The following is a 17,017-nucleotide window of genomic DNA, read 5'->3' as shown; positions in this document are numbered from 1 at the left end:
GGAGGCATTAAAACCAGAAAATCCCAAGAGAGTGACGTAAAGACAGAAGATAATTACAATAGATATGTCCTCTAGCATTAGGGTGACTCTACAAGACATGTCAAACCCGCTGTCTCAGAAAAACAGAAGGTCAGAGCAGAGAAGGATGTATACAGTGAGGAACGCCAAACGGGGCATCGTCAATTTAGATCTACATGTCAGAGTTGAGAGGACCTTACTGAAGGCCAGGTGGAACAGAAAACAAAACAAATGTGCAAGTGTGGGTCCAGAGATCTCAGACCAACAGAGTGGAACACCGGGAGTCTCCCTAATGCTAGAGGACATATCTATTGTAATTGTGTTCTGTCTTTACGCCCCTCTCTTGGGATTTTCTGGTTTAAATGCCATAAATCTTCTTTGACAGCTTTTGGCGCACGTACCATATGGCTAGCATGCTGGGACAGATGCGGTGAACTTTACAACCTACAATGGTGAGTCACACGTCGCAGTTTACTTCACATTGGTCTAATATGTAAATGTGTCTCAGTGTACTACTAAATGGGAGGATTAATTGTGTGTTTTACTCATGCTACATTTTCGCAAAACATTTGGATGTTATTGTGACATGTTGCTCTTTGTCTCTACCATAGGTTGTGTGTTGAACATACTGAACAGCCAACCCTCTGGTTCAGTATTACATCATTATTTATCGCACGTGTTTTCTCATTTTTTTCACATTCATTGCACTTACTTATTGGCAGTAGCTTAACTATTAACCCTGAAGAAGGCTGTGACACTACATTAGTTCCCTTGGCCAAACCATGTTGGTCTAGTATTTACACCGGTGCCTCTAATGACGGCACCTGCGTTACCAGCTTTTCACTGTTTTTAATCCTGACACTGGGTAGCTGAATAAAGTTGCAGCATAGCTAACCCTGTAGACAGTTTTAACCATTCACATCACAGCACTGCACCTTTTTGAACACACCAGGCTCACATAGGGTTTTAATACACCCGCCCTTACTCAGGTGCCTCTAATGACGGCACCTCCATTACCAGCTTTTCACTGTATTTAATTCTGACACTGGGTAGCTGAATAAAGTTGCAGCATAGCTATCCCTTTAGACAGTTGTAACCATTCATATCACAGTACTGCACATTTTTGAACACACCAGGCTCCCATAGGGCTTTAGTACACCCGCCTTTACTCAATAAAAACGTCCCTGAGTTCCTCCCTCGCAGCGAGGGAGTTGTAGCTAGTGTGGAGACTAGGTCTCTCACGTGAGGAGGCACCGCTATGATGAAGCATGACACCTCTGGTGTGTAAGGAGAACCATCCTGAAAAGGGAAACATCCCTTTTGTGTGGTAGTACATCCAGTCAATTATATGACCTCCCTTTTACTCCGGACCCGTGGCCTTTTTTGTGATTTGAGTAATTAGTGAGGAGTTTGCCCACACAGGTCCTTAAATCTCCTCTAGCCTCCTAGTGTGATTACTTTGTCAATCTATGCCTGGGTGTGTTATTGGATGCATTGATGTTGGGATGGGTGTGTCAGTGTCTCCCTTCCTGTATTCCTGGGTGTGTCAGTGTCTGCATTGGTAAGTCTCTGGGTGTTTCATTCAGTCAGTTAAATAACTTTATTTGATATGTTTTAGATAGATATATCATAAAAGTACATATTTTAAAATCTTATTACAAACAATAACATCTGGGGATGAATGCATATACAAAATATAACTACAGAGGCCCTTGTCAGTGGCAGATCACAATTTACAGTTCCTTGTTAATCAAACATTTTAATAATGTGTGCCACCAACCAATAAAGTGTATACAGTGCAAGTTCAGATATGCCAATCGGTTGCAAAGGCCACATAATAAAACATTCTAGGAATTGATCTCAGAATCATAAAAACAGTAAAACAAAGTTTTAAATATGAATGTCCAATAGGACACTCTTTTATACATTCTCTGTTACACGAGACTTAGCTAAGTAATAGCACAAACCAGTAGGGTAAACAAAGTGCAAATTTAAAGATCCAAACTTCCTGCAATAATTCAAAGTATGAATAACTGGGATTTGATTAATATTAACTGTTACAATTTTAAAAAGCAATAAGATCCAAATTTAGATACAGTTTTTAGTAAAGAGGAATTCGTCCGAGGAACCCACCTGCCTAGTAACTTTTTATCAGCTCAGTAAATTGCAAAAATAAAATCAATTAGGTAAAAAATAAAAGAATCTGCAGGTTTCATTTATAACAGCTGTCTTCTTCACCTACAGGCCCAAAGGAATGAAGCTGCAGCAAGGCAGACAAGGGGGTCGTTGAGCTTTTTCAAGAAGTACAGAGCAGGACAGGACTGTGCAACAGTTATATAATTTTAGGAGGGTTACAATGTATCTGGCTTGTTGTTCTTTATAAAAGAGACAAAAGAAAAAGACAGGAAGGTCAGATAGTTCAGAAAAGTTGCCACATGGGCAGAGCGTCAGATCTTTATGATAGTATTTCATCTAAGGGAAACTCAGCATCAGTGGAATTAGATTAGTGCGAAACCTCAGGAGAATAAATCTATGCTGTAAGTTTCTGACGCTTTCCAAGCATGAGTCCTTGCCCTCGACTAAGGTCGGGGACATCTGAAACAGCATTACAAAGGGTTTTCCATGGTACTTTTCTTTCCTTTCATAATCTGCTCTTGCTAAAAATAGATCTTTAAGGAATCTAGCACAGGAGCTCTGGTTTGTGAATAGTTTGGGTACACCTAAAGAAAACATATTAGACTTAATGTAATGAAACCATTTGATTATTTGCATGTTATCAGTGACAAACTGTTTTTATAATAGTTTGGGTTAGGTCTACTGAGTCTCTTTACCATACCGAATGCCATAGCATGATTGGGGCAAGTTTAACAATGTCAGTTAAATATGGTAGGGCTAATTCTAGATGACAGGCATAATTTGAGAAATAGTTCAATTCAAATTTTCCCTTTGGAACTCCTTTTACACACTTATTCTTTCATACTGCAATCATACCAATGAATATCTAATGTTCCACTTATCACACACTCTGATTAGAGCTTTTATTTGTAAACTTGGGGGATAAGTGGAACATTAGATATTCTTTGGTATGATTGCAGTATGAAAGAATAAGTGTATAAAGGGAGTTCCAAAGGGAAAATGTGGTTTTAACTATTACGTTACAGAGGTGCTCTGTCCCTTTTGATCATTAGAGCCCCTCTCCTTGGTTTCAAGGTAATTTGAAAAAGAGCCTTGAAGAGAGACTAAGTTCCTAAAAAACATGATCTTCTAACTTTTGAAGAGAGTCTTTTGATACCATTCCCCACAGACCTACCACATAAGTTATGACCGAGATTGTCTTGGAGCTATAGATCTTTTTTATGGAGGCAATGGGTTTTGAGGCCAGTGTTTGACTAAAGCTCGATATTGCAACCATTGGTCTCTCCATTATTAATGGCCTACTATCTGCCATGTGGGACCAGGTTTGCTTTTTAACAAATGTGACACCTAGATAGGGGAAGGTATCCACTGCTTCTAATTTTCTGGTTCTGATATAGAAAGAAGGAGTTCTTTTAGGATTAGTTAGACCTGTCACTAGAACAAACAATTTGGTCTTGTTTATTCTAAGTGTGTCTCACTGTATGCATCAGTGTGTGCCTGGGTGTGTTACTGGATGCAAAAGAGTTTGGATGGGTGTGTTGATGTCTGTATTGCTGTATGCCTTGGTGTGTCAGTGTCTGAATTGATAAGTTTCTGTGTTTCTCAGTGCGTACATCAGTGTGTGCCTTGTTGTTTTAGCCTTTGCATCAGTGTGTGCCTGTGTGTGTTAGAGTATGCATTAGTGTGTCCCTGGGTGTGTTAGTGTATGTGTCAGTGTATGCCTGTGTGTTTTAGTGTATGTAAGAATGTGTGCCTGAGTGTGTTAGTGCATACTTGAGTGTGAACCTGGGTATGTCAGTGTATGCATCAAATGTGTGGTGCCTGAGCATGTTATTGGATGCATTCTTGTTTGACTGGGAGTGTCTGCATTGTTGTATGCCTCCTGGGTGTGTCAGTGTCTGTACTGGTATTTCCCTGGGTGTTTCATTGTATGTGTCACTGTATGGCTGGGTGTCTAATTGAATGCATTAATATTTGGATGGCTGTGTCAGTGTCTGCATTATGGCTGGGTTTGTCAGTATCTTCTCTGGTAAATCTCTGGGTGTCTCAGTGTGTGCATCAGTGTGTGCCTGAGTGCGTTAGTGTATACGTGAGTGTGAACCTGGGTATGTCAGTGTATGCATCAAATGTGTGCCTGAGCGCGTTATTGAATGCATTACTGTTTGACTTGGTGTGTCTGCATTGTTGTATGCCTGGGTGTGTCAGTGTCTGTACTGGTATGTCCCTGGGTGTTTCATTGTGTGTCACTGTATGGCTGGGTGTCTAATTGAATGCATTAATATTTCGACGGCTGTGTCAGTGTCTGCATTATGCCTATTTTTGTCAGTATCTGCACTGGTAAACCTCTGGGTGTCTCAGTGTGTGCATCAGTGTGTGCCTGGGTGTGTTATTGGATGCATTAGTGTTTGACTGGCTGTGTTAGTGTCTGCATTGCTGTATGCCTGAGTGTGCGATTGGTAAGTCCCTGGATGTGTCGCTATGTGCTTGGGTGTGTTATCGGATGCATTAGGGTTAGGCCAGATATGTCATTGGCTGTACCGATGTGCAGCTTGGTGTGTCAGTGACTTTATCAATGTGTGTCTAGGTATGTCAGTAGCTATATGAGTGTAAGTCTATGTGTGTGAGTAACTCTATCTGTGAGTAGCCGAGTGTGAGTTGCTGTACTTATGTGTGCCTAGGTGTGTTAGTAACTGTAGCAATCTGTCCTTGGGTATGCATCCTCAAATTCTAAAGTTATGGAACAACACTACACAAACTAATTAGTAAAGTACATTACCCCAATAGATGATGCAATTGAGCTGCATAAAAAGAAAAAAAACTGAAATATTTTGTAGTTTTATAATTAATAGAATTACAAAAGTAACTTATAATTATAATTTCAACAATGCATACAGACATAATTCTAAGAAATAACTAGACATTTCTCAAACTGTAAAGGTATGTAATGATATAAATAAGCATTTAATTTTCCCTTTTTTACTGTTCTCAGCTTCCTTATTTATACACCATAAGCAGGGTACTTTTTAACAGTCATCAGTGATTGTTGAGGAAAAAACAATCAATGATTGTAGAAAAAAACTGCACATTATCTCATTGCAATTAAGAAATACTGTGCATTGCACTCACTACAAATAAACATAACACAACTTATTTACCGATTTACAAATATAGTTTTGTGCACAACCACTTTAAACACATGCCTGTATATCTTCTTACCAGTAACCATAAAAGAAAGTGATGTCTGGACCCTTGGGGGAACCTTCATCAGCTGCAGTCATCATAATAGCAGCAGTCTGTGAAAATTTGAGTGAGATGGTTACTCACTGTGCAAAATGTCACATGTATGTCGGTGTGAAAATTTGTTTTGTGGGTCCATTTTCCATTCTACTGTTCTCATGTTTCATACACCACAAATGATGTACTGTTGAAATAATGATCGTTGATCAGTTGCGAAAAAAAACCAACCATAAAGATTGTAGTTAAAAAAGATGAACACTCTGTGTATGTAAAATGATTTTGCATGTGTAAATAGGTTCGTTATTGATCGTATGGGTTTTTGAGTGGATGCATGGCAGCATGTGCGTGTGTCAGTACTAGTGAGAATGGCTGTATAGGTGTGTAAGTACATGTATGGGTGTGTTTGTGACCCTTAACTTAAATTAATACTAAATATATTTATAAATTTACAAGCACATTTTATTAACATATTAGAATACACTTTGAAACAAACAAACATAACATAACTCATTTAACTATTTACAAATACAGAAACACACTTAAACTTGAACTTTTGATTAACTACTATAGGAACTCACCCATATACTTACACTGCTACTATTTATTTATTTTACCTCTTCAAATTTGTAAAGGAGCAGGAGTAAGTTAGATTAAAAGTTTAAAAAAATGACAAAACACACATAAATTGACCAAGAGGAAGAAACAATTTAAAGAAATAAGAATGTTTAGAAATAAAGTAATACAGAATTTGGTATGAAAGGTGAGGGACACTAAGACAAGAAGAGGAACACTCAAAGAAACAGAACACAGTAAGAGTATGGTTGATCAAGGATTTCCGCTGAAGTGCAAACTATGTATTTAATACTAAACAGAATGAAACATTGGATAAAACAGTGTTTGTCTATAAAGAAAAAAGGCTTAATAATAACGGGAATTTTTGTAACATTTTCAAAGGAAAATAGAAGTGTATGTCCACTACTGACCCTTACTTTAATGAAGAAAGCTACTTACAAGAGAATGAATTAGTGCATGCAATTGAAACAACTGCCCAATGTTATGACATAAAAGACAGTAGAACCATTGCAAAAGAAGAGATGATTCCTGTAAATGTAGACGAAAAGATAGGTGATGAGGTACAAGAAAGGCATAGAGATGCTTCTATTTATAAACAGGAGTGAAGTCGTTTTTGTATTATTTGCCAGGAATACATTGAAAAAATTGGACCCCACACATGTACTTGCAGTGCTGTTGTCTATTTACTTTACCTCTGTCCATATTGAGATGAATGAGTACTGGCATTATCCTCATGTTGAGCTTAAGTGCATGTTGCAAAATGTAGGAACACTAACTTGGTTTCTAACCCTGAGTTGTGCAGAATATCAGTGGGATCACTTACCTTACTTTATGAGAGAAGCAAACTCTAACATTAAAGGTATTATCCACTGAACTTCAGAAAGGGCTTAACGGTACAGTTGTGTATTTTCCTTTAGATGTCAAACAAAATATTGAAACTGTGGGTGTAGAGAGATATTTGGAAGACCAGCTTTTATACTAGTAAATATTGTGCCCACGAAAAACAAAAAAACCTGGCAGGAACTAGTGGATGTTAATGAAATGAAGAAAGCTACACTATATCTTAAAGACAATAATAGGTTCTATAAACATGTAGATGTTGTTTAACATGGAAGTTGTATGAATAAAGAAATGTTGTTTTTAAGAAGACAGTTTGAAAAAGCGAATAGAAGTAGATTTGAAGAAATATATGAGCATTATAGTATCCATCCACTGCATTCAAAAGAGGTTATGGGGGATGCCATTGAACTGTTTCTAATGAAACAAGCCAAAAGAACTCCAATGAGTGTCTGGAGAACCATTTCTTCCAGTTGATTCTTATCAGTTCTCTTTGAAAAAAATAAAAACATATAAAGCTATTAGAAACAAGTTGTTAAAAAACCAACAGTACCTTTCACAAACATTTCAAATCTACTCCACAAAATCCTTCCAGCAGTAGTGACACAGTTGCTGGCTAACCCTGAATTGCAGCATGTACTCCTCTGGGGTTAATGCATACTTACTGGAAAGGACTCCTTTATAGTGGGATACTTCAACCTCTTCACCTTCTGTAAAGCCAGTATGTTGTCCCTCCAATCACCATGAATATGACTCAAAAGGCACCTACAAAATTCTTCTCAGACATGCTCTGAACCTTGAAAGAGCTGGGCCCATTAATTCTAGACGTTTTCTAGAGACACAAACTGATTCACAGCATGAAAGTGTAAAGGGGAGAAAATCATTATTAATCAACAATTCTTCTTACCACATAATGATCCACAGACAACTAGGTAATGTTAGTTAATTTATTACAAAGCCAAAAAAAACTAGACTTAGGGACACCTCAACACAAGGGTATAGAAATACAAAGGAATTAGCATGAAGCCAAACCTACGCATCCAATGTAGATGGTGCAGCATGAATAGAACTATGTGATGAGGCGTCTTCCCTTACCGAGCTTGGGCCGCATGTCTTCGGACAATCGCCCCTCCCGGAAGCCGACCCCGAGGCGTCCCTGGATATATCGTTAACAACCAGAACCCCACCCCTCTGTCCTCTTTTCCAGGCACCAATCGGGAATCTCCTCTCACCGGAAGCACCCCACCATGACCCCAGAAGTCCCTCCTCAAACCCGGATCCGGATGCTGAAAAAGCCGGAAGCAGAGACCAGATCGTCGTCGGAGCAGCGATCTCGTGGCAGGAGACTCAGACCGGAGCGGTGGCAGAAAAGGCGAAAGAAGAAGAAGACGTGTGGAGCGAGGACTGGTGGAGTCCGCAGGAGGTGGCTGGGGAGCGGCCGCAACTCATTGGAGAGTTGCAGCGGAGCATGTGAGTACCCGAGTACAGCCCCTGTAGCACACTAGGTGCATTGTATATAAACTCTCTTTCGTATCACCCTGCCTCGCGATATCACTGTTATTACTTGTATAGCACTTATTCACCCTGTACAGCACTTGTAAATATAGCGTCTCCCCTCACGAACCCCTCACAGGACACCCTTTCTCCCTACTCCCGCCCTTCCTTATCTCGCCCCGACCCTACCTCCCTCCCTCAAGTTAATTTCTAAACCCCTCACTATAACCCTGGTGTTGGTTACGGTTCGCGCTCAGTAAAGTCCCGATCGGACTAACGGCTCCTCTGTTTTCTTCTTTCCTCCCGATAACCTCCGAGGACCATGCCAGACCCGGACCTCCTCGAAGAACCAAGACCCAGTGTGACCCCGGACCAGACCGAGACGTCGTCTAGTGGAGCCATACCTTTGTTGCCTCTGCCTTTCCTTACACTACTGAGAGGATCCTTTGAAATAAAATACAGACATTGCCCACTATATCCGGCCTCCTTGCCTGTTATTCCGGCCCGCTGTCACTCCACGTCCACACTTGGTGTCAGAAGTGGGATCCGGAAGTATGGAGGCCACCGTCCAGAAAATGGCAGAGTCACAGAAACTGTTGGGCAAAATGATGGAGCGTTTCCTGAAGACCGCGGAGGACGACAGGGGTCAGCTTCATGACGTCCTCTAGGGTCAAGGAGACGCACATGACCAGGCAATGGGAAAGCTCACAAACACTATCGGACAACAACGGCCAGTTACCTCCCTCCCTTCGGTTGTCCTACAGAAGTACGTCCCGGGGGATGACCCGGACTACTTCTTTACGAGCTTTGAAAGATTAGCCCAGGCTTCTTCGTGGCCAGTCGATCGGTGGGGTCAGTACCTGGGACCGCTGCTGACCGGTGAACTGCAGGCAGCATACCAACAAGCCAACATCCAGGGTATGACCCCTTATGGCAACATCAAGAAGTGTATCTTAGAGCGCCTGGGTATAGACGATGAGACCTATAGGGTTAAACTGCGACAAACCAAGGAAGGACCACAGGAAACCCCCAGAGCCCTGTCCTTTCGCATTAAGGATCTGACCAATCGCTGGCTTCGACCGGACACGTCCACGAAAGAGGATATCCTTGCAAAGATCTATCTGGAACAATTCTTGGCTTCCCTACATCCAGCCACCCGGAGGTGGGTAAGGCAACACGCTCGTCTCACCTTGGACTCTGCGGTGGAAATAGCGAGCGCCTACAGTTGAGCCCATGAATTCCAAAGAGGCAAAGAGGAACACCCCAACCGACAGCACAGTACAAACAATGTCCGACCCCACCGGGTACCCCTAACCCGGAAACCGGATCCTCCTCCTCTCCTACCCGCTCCCATCGTGTATAGACCACCCAACCCAGGACCCCAGTGTCATAATTGCGGGGGTTTTGGCCACAGCGCCCGCGTGTGTCCTCAAAAGGAGGAACCTATGGAGGTGGGACTCGTCCAGAATTATGTTTGTACCAAACCTGGGGCTGTACCCCCCCGTTTCGTTGTCCAGTTTACATTGATGGACAGCCCGTACTTGCCTTGGCCGACACGGGGTGCAGACAAAGTGTTCTCCGTCCACAAGACATGCCAGCTCCTGTTGCATCTCCCACTGGCATGGTTGCCATTCAATGCGTCCATGGTGACACCAAGAGGTACCCGACTACTCAGATACGAGTGCATCATCCTACAGATCCAGGAACTGACCTCACGGTAGGGCTCGTACCAGGTGAAGAGAAGAAAAGAAGGGTCATGCCACTGCCTACCCCGTGTTACTCGAAGAACATCCCTGGCAAATGGACAGGAAATTCCGGGCTTCGCAAAGGGAAGACCCCATCCTGCAGGCAGCATGGGGAAAGGCCTTGGACAATGAAGACCCCCTGCAAGTAGGTCCCTATTTCTTTACAAAGAACCGACTGTTGTATAGGAAAGGTGGTCCTAGCCAATCCCCCCAATTACTGATCCCTGGGCCCTTTCGGGACAAGGTCCTCTTTCTTGCGCGCAGTCACCTGTGGGGGGACACTTTAGCGATGAAAAGACGGGCCTTTCCATCCTAGAATAGTTCTATTGGCCCGGAGTACATCAGCAGGTCAAGAAGTACTGCCGGGAGTGCCCGGTCTGTCAGAGGAACAGCAGGCATCGCCCACCTAAAGTCCCCCTACAACCCCTACCACTCATTGATGTTCCATTCAGCAGAGTCGGTATGGACATTATATGGCCCCTGAGCCCTTCCTGAAGTGGTTGTTGCTACGCACTGGTCCTTGTGGATTATGCCACCCGCTTCCCTGAAGCCGTACCCCTGCGGCAGCCCACTACCCAGAGCATAGCTACAGCGGTGATCTCAATATTTGCCAGAGTAGGGTTCCCCCGGTAGATCCTTACGGATCAAGGCACCCCTTTCGTTTCCGTCCTTATGCGACAGGTTTGTTCTCAGCTAGGGATAAAGCAGATCCGGACATCCGCTTACCACCCGCAAACCGACGGCTTGGTGGAGCGGTACAACGTCACGCTTAAGCTAACCTTGAAGAAACTGTTGGCACTAGAAGCAAAAAGGTGGGAGGAGATGCTGCCAGTGGCCCTGTTCGCCATACGGTGTCAAACACACAGTAGCACTGGCTATTCCCCCTATGAGCTGCTTTATGGTCGTCCTCCCCGTACCCTTCTGGACATGGCCCAGGAGGCCTGGAAGGCCAAACCCGACCATGCACGACCCCTCCCTGAATACGTCGAGAACCTCAAAACACATCTTTCCCTAATTTGGGACATAGTAAGACAAAACATGGAAAACGCCCAGGCCTCCCAAAAACGACAGTATGACAAAGTCTCTAAACCCCCTGCTTTTGCCGTCGGTGACCTAGTCCTCTTAATGATGCTATCCTCCAACCAGAAACTGCTTGGACAGTGGCAGGATCCCTATTCTATTCTCCGACAAGTGACCCCTGTCACCTATGAGTTAGAGCTAGACACCACTCGGGTGACCACCCAGATATACCACATAAACCACCTCAAGAAATGGGAAGGACCTCGACCGGTCCTGTCCGATACTGGCCTTCACCCTCCTCTCCCTTTCGAGACCTGTTTAGACCCTGACATGACTAAACCCCAAAAACAGAGCCTTCGGGTTGTTCTACTGCCTCTACAACATGTTTTTTCCTCTTCCCCTGGCCGTACCTCTGTTATAGAACACAGCATACAAACAGAACCCGGAAAGACAGTACGCCTATGACCTACCGGGTCCCGGAGGCACGCAGAAATGTCATACGACAGGAAACCGAGCAAATGTTACACATGGGGATCATTGAGCCGTCCATGAGTGATTGGAACTCACCCATTGTGTTAGTGCCCAAACCCGACGGATCAGTAAGGTTCTGCATTGATTTCTGCGAGGTAAATAAAATCTCCAACTTCGACACATACTCCCTACCGCGTGTAGATGAGATGGTCGAACGGATAGGAAAAGCCAGGTACATATCTGCCCTCGACCTTTGCAAGGGCTACTGGCAAATACCCCTAAAAGAGCAGGATAAAAAGAAGACAGCCTTTTCCACCCCTGAGGGGTTGTTCCAGTTTACCGTGTTGCCGTTTGGCCTCCACTGTGCACCAGCAACCTTTCAAAGGGCTATGAACCACATCCTGAGGCCCCATTCCCAGTACGCTGGAGCTTACCTCGATGATATCATCATCTATAGCGACAGCTGGGAAAAACACCTAGATCACTTACGCCAGGTTGTCACCTCCCTAGGGACCTTCGGTTTTACCATCAACCCCGCCAAAACCACCCTTGCGGCCCAAACAGTAAAATACCTCGGCTTTCTCCTAGGTGAAGGAGTCATCCGACCCCAAGAAAATAAAATAGAGGCCATCCAATCCCTTCCTTTTCCCCAGTCCCGAAAAGACCTCCGAGCGTTCTTAGGCCTTCTCGGTTATTACCGAAGGTTTATCCCCAATTTCTCCCAGAGGGCTGCCCCACTCACGGATTTGTTAAAGAAGACTGCAAAGACAGACTTTGCGCTGAAAAACCCCACACCACTACTCTGGCAAGCCTTTCACAGGCTCAAGACTGCCTTGATCTCCAAGCCTGTGTTGATAAGCCCAGACTATTCCCGGCCCTTTGTGTTACAGACTGACGCTTCAGACCAGGGTTTAGGCACTGTTCTTTCCCAAAAAGACGAACACGGGAATGAGAAACCGATCCTGTACCGAAGTCGAAAACTGTATCCCAGGGAAATGAACTATGCAGTCGTGAAAAAAGAAGCCCTCGCCATTAAGTGGGCTGTTGAGAGCCTACGCTATTATCTGGAAGGACGGGAATTCCTTATTTATACGGACCATGCCCCTTTGGAGTGGATGGCCCGGAACAAAGGGCACAATGACCGGGTCCTCCGTTGGTTTCTATCTTTACAACCGTTCAGGTTCAAAACCATACACCGGAAGGGGACAGAACAGGGAAATGCTGATTTCCTCTCCAGATACCCCATGACCCCAACCCGTACAAGAAGGACAGCTAGGGGAAGGGAATGTGATGCGTTGTCTTCCCTTACCTAGCTTGGGCCGCATCTCTTTGGACAATCGCCCCTCCCGGAAGCCAGCCCCGAGGCGTCCCTGGATACATCCTTAACAACCAGAACCCCACCCCTCTGTCCTCTTTTCCAGGAACCAATCGGGAATCTCCTCTCACCGGAAGCACCCCACCATGACCCCGGAAGACCCTCCTAAAACCCGGATCCGGATGATGGAAAAGCCGGAAGCAGAGACCAGACCGTCGTCGGAGCAGCGATCTCGTGGCAGGAGACTCAGACCGGAGCGGTGGCAGAGAAGGCGACAGAAGAAGAAGAAGACGTGTGGAGCGAGGACTGGTGGAGTCCACAGGAGGTGGCTGAGGAGCGGCCGCAACTCATTGGAGAGTTGCGGCAGAGCGTGTGAGTACCCGGGTACAGCCCCTGTAGCACACTAGGTGCATTGTATATAAACTCTCTTTAGTATCACCCTGCCTCGCGCTATCACTGTTATTACTTGTATAGCACTTATTCACCCTGTACAGCACTTGTAAATATAGCGTCTCCCCTCACGAACCCCTCACAGGACACCCTTTCTCTCTGTACTCCCGCCCTTCCTTATCTCGCCCGACCCTACCTCCCTCCCTCAAGTTCATTTCTAAACCCCTCACCATAACCCTGGTGTTGGTTACGGTTCGCGCTCAGTAAAGTCCGATCGAACTAACGGCTCCTCTGTTTTCTTCTTTCCTCCCGATAACCTCCGAGGACCACGCCAGACCCGGACCTCCTCGAAGAACCAAGACCCAGTATGACCCCGGACCAGACCGAGACGTCGTCCAGTGGAGCCGTACCTTTGTTTCCTCTGCCTTTCCTTACACTACTGAGTGCATCCTGTGAAATAAAATACAGACATTGCCCACTATATCCGGCCTCCTCGCCTGTTATTCCGGCCCGCTGTCACCCAACGTACACAAACAAATAATTTAACAAGGAGGATACAGAGAATCAAAAAGCATGAATTTAAAATTCACATTATCGAGGGTTGATGAGTGAAAAGCATTAATCTATCCCTACTCTAGCTCTAAGGCGACATCCCTAGATAGGCATCTGCAATGGAAAGGAAAAAGGTGTCAGTGCATGGAATCTTCCTAAGACGTCTCTTCACCATCCATGGGTCAAGTAGCATAAAGCCACTATTGCAAAGAAAGAGCTTGTTCTGAGGTGCTCTCTCTCCTAAAGCAAGAAGGAAGTGGGGCACATTCCGTAGTTCCAACAATCAGTTGCAGGTAGCATTCACATGAAGCACCTCAAATCAAGCCATGCACTCTGGGTGCAGTTCTGGATGTACTTTTCCACGGTGTTGTCCATGGGCCTTCTATGCAACAATTTGTCGTTGGATTTCATGCCTTCTCCAGTGTGAAAACATCTCTGTCTTTATCACATGCAACCCATAAAATTGTAAATTCTTCTCTCTTTGCCTTTCAACTAAAACAAAGACAATATTTTTCTCTAAAGAATGTTCCTCCACTTGCAATGGAAATGTGAGAAAGAACAAATTCTGCAGTGCACATAAAATTAAACTATTAATTCTAAAGCAAGAGTTGCCAGGGACTTGCATTTCAGGCCTATGACTTCAGCTAACATAAGAATATGTCACTTTGAGTGCCATAGTTTGAATACCCATTATAATTTTTCAACTAATACATTAACCTACTTATAATAAACGTAATTTGTCAAGCGCATTTAATATGTGAGTAGTGTCAACTTCCTAGCATGAGGTCACATGTTAAAGTTTTCTGCTAGTTACATTTATTTCCAACTTTAATTTTCCATGTCACTTATCCATAAACTAAAGCACGTCACATAATTGCATTACTATGTTTCGCAATTCTAACACCTCAAGTTAACATCATTTGCAAGATTATATGCAAATGCGTTTCACACATAATTATAATTCACCCCTATGAGTAATATGACATTTCTGCTCCATCAATCGCTACAGGCACTTCTTATGCCAGAAATAACCTGTCTATAACAGACCCATCCTTAACGTCATGCACTAAATCACTGAATATATGAGCTCTTTCATCTGCACTGGACACTGTAGTGGTACTCACACCATTTTTGCTAGACTCTAACAGCTATTTGGCCTTTAACTGTACCCTCTTGACATTCAAGCCAGCAAGACCCTGGGGCATATTACCAAGGAATAGCAATATTTACCGCAAAATGCGCTTAGCGCATTTTTTTATCGCTGCCTATCGCTGGATATGTTAGCAGAGAAAACATGCTATAGGCAACGTTTTTCTCCATTGTGCTAAAATATCCAGCGATAGCGGCGAAATGCGTGAATATCGCTGAAAATACGCACTAGCGACAAAATGCCCTTAGCCATGTTATACACCTCCCATTAGAAAACATGACTAAGAACTGGTCTGGGCAGGTGTTAGTATTTGGAGATATTCGCACTTAGCGCAAATATTTCCATCGCTACGCCTGCCTTGGTAATAGGCGATAGCGACGTTAGCGACTGCTTTCAGTCACTAACTGGTTGGGTACGCCCACTTTGCATGTCATTAGCGATAAACATCGCTGATATGTAAAGCGGGCCCCAAACCGCTCGCTATCGCCTAAAAGCTGTCGCTAACATCATTTAGCGACAGCTTGCCTATAGGGCAATAGAATTATCGCCGCTTAGCGCCCGAAAACGGCCGCTAAAGCGGCGATAATTGCCTATCACCCTGCTTGATAATATGCCCCTCTGTTCTCTTCCGAGGCTCTCTTAGCCGCAAATTTTATCTCCTCTGCAGCCAGCTGGGTCAACTTTAGCCTTAGATCCCACTCAGCCTGTCTGTCATCGAGGTCCTCAGGGAATTCGGCTTGGAAAGAGGCAGTACTTCCTGCATTGTATCCAATGGAGATGCCTCTCCTTGGGGGATCCACTCTCTCCTCTGGAACCTTTACCCTCTCATTTCTTCACTGCTCCCTCGCCTTCTGAAACCTACTAACCTTTGGGGGCCCTGATGTTTAAGTCAACTACAATCAGGGCTATCCCTTTTCAAGAGTGCTGAAGTAGTCCTCTTCAAACTTTTCTTTTGGTGCAGGTTGCATTCTGCTAATGCCCCCCCCCCCAGACTCTAAGGACAAACTAGTACTCAAACGTGGATGCACACTTGAGTGAATTAGTGTGTGAATGATCTTAATGGTGTGTGAGTGAGTGTGGCAGTCACTGTCTGGCTATATGATTGATAGTTACATAACTGCTTTTGTAAGAATGTAAATAGGTCTGTATATGCCTCCCTGACTGTGTGAATATGTGCAAACTACATACTATCAAATTACATAATTTAAGCAAACACCGACCTTTAATTTCATTCATCCTATCATAATCAAATTAATTTACATTCAGTATAGCAATTCTTCATTCTCCTTTCCTGCTTACTGTATTTTTAGTTAATATTCTCATCTAAACAGCCTTCTATTTTCCCTCTTAGTATACTGTTTAAAAGCTACTAATTTTCTTTCACCTTACATACACTCACATAATTTTACGTACTACAACATAAATAACATACCAGTAAAAGCTCTGTGCTGTTCTCTCAGTTTATTTCTATGTCTAGTAACATCTGTTTTCATTTGAAATCTCCAGTCAGAACTTCTGCAAACCACATACTCTCTTAGTAGAAAAGTAGGTAAAATGGCTACCCCTCACCATGTGCTCTTACTTATGCTGCTCTAGTTAACAAATCACAGGCTTCCTTTCATATTTCTTTTTTATTATAACACTTCTAAATGGTCAGAATTTCTTTAACCCTTTCCATGTTTCCTGTGAAGAAGCCCAATTCGCAGTTGTCATCAAGAAGTCGCAATGGAGGGAGAGGGCAGCCCTGGGACGCCGTAGTTCAGGTAAGGCATTTTTTAATACTTTATATTGTGTTTTTTAAGCTTGTATAATAATTGTTAGTAGGGCAGGTGGGTGGTACGTAGCGGAGCAATGCGGAGTGTGCAGAGATTGTTTTAAACTCTGTGGTGCTCTGCGTAGCCCTACTATGCCCACTACGCCCAGTGATAATCTACACGAGAGATAGGATACATTCTTGTATGTTTGGTATAGAAGTGTTGAAGAACATAAATGATGGGAATAGAAGATGGAGAACACACATAAGGTCATAGAAATATTTGGTGTCTGACTAATTTGGCAGTGGAAACACTATAAGGACCA

The sequence above is a fragment of the Lissotriton helveticus genome, chromosome 11 (assembly GCF_964261635.1).
Source record: "Lissotriton helveticus chromosome 11, aLisHel1.1, whole genome shotgun sequence".
Taxonomy (NCBI): Eukaryota; Metazoa; Chordata; class Amphibia; order Caudata; family Salamandridae; genus Lissotriton; species Lissotriton helveticus.
This window is presented reverse-complemented; position numbering follows the sequence as displayed.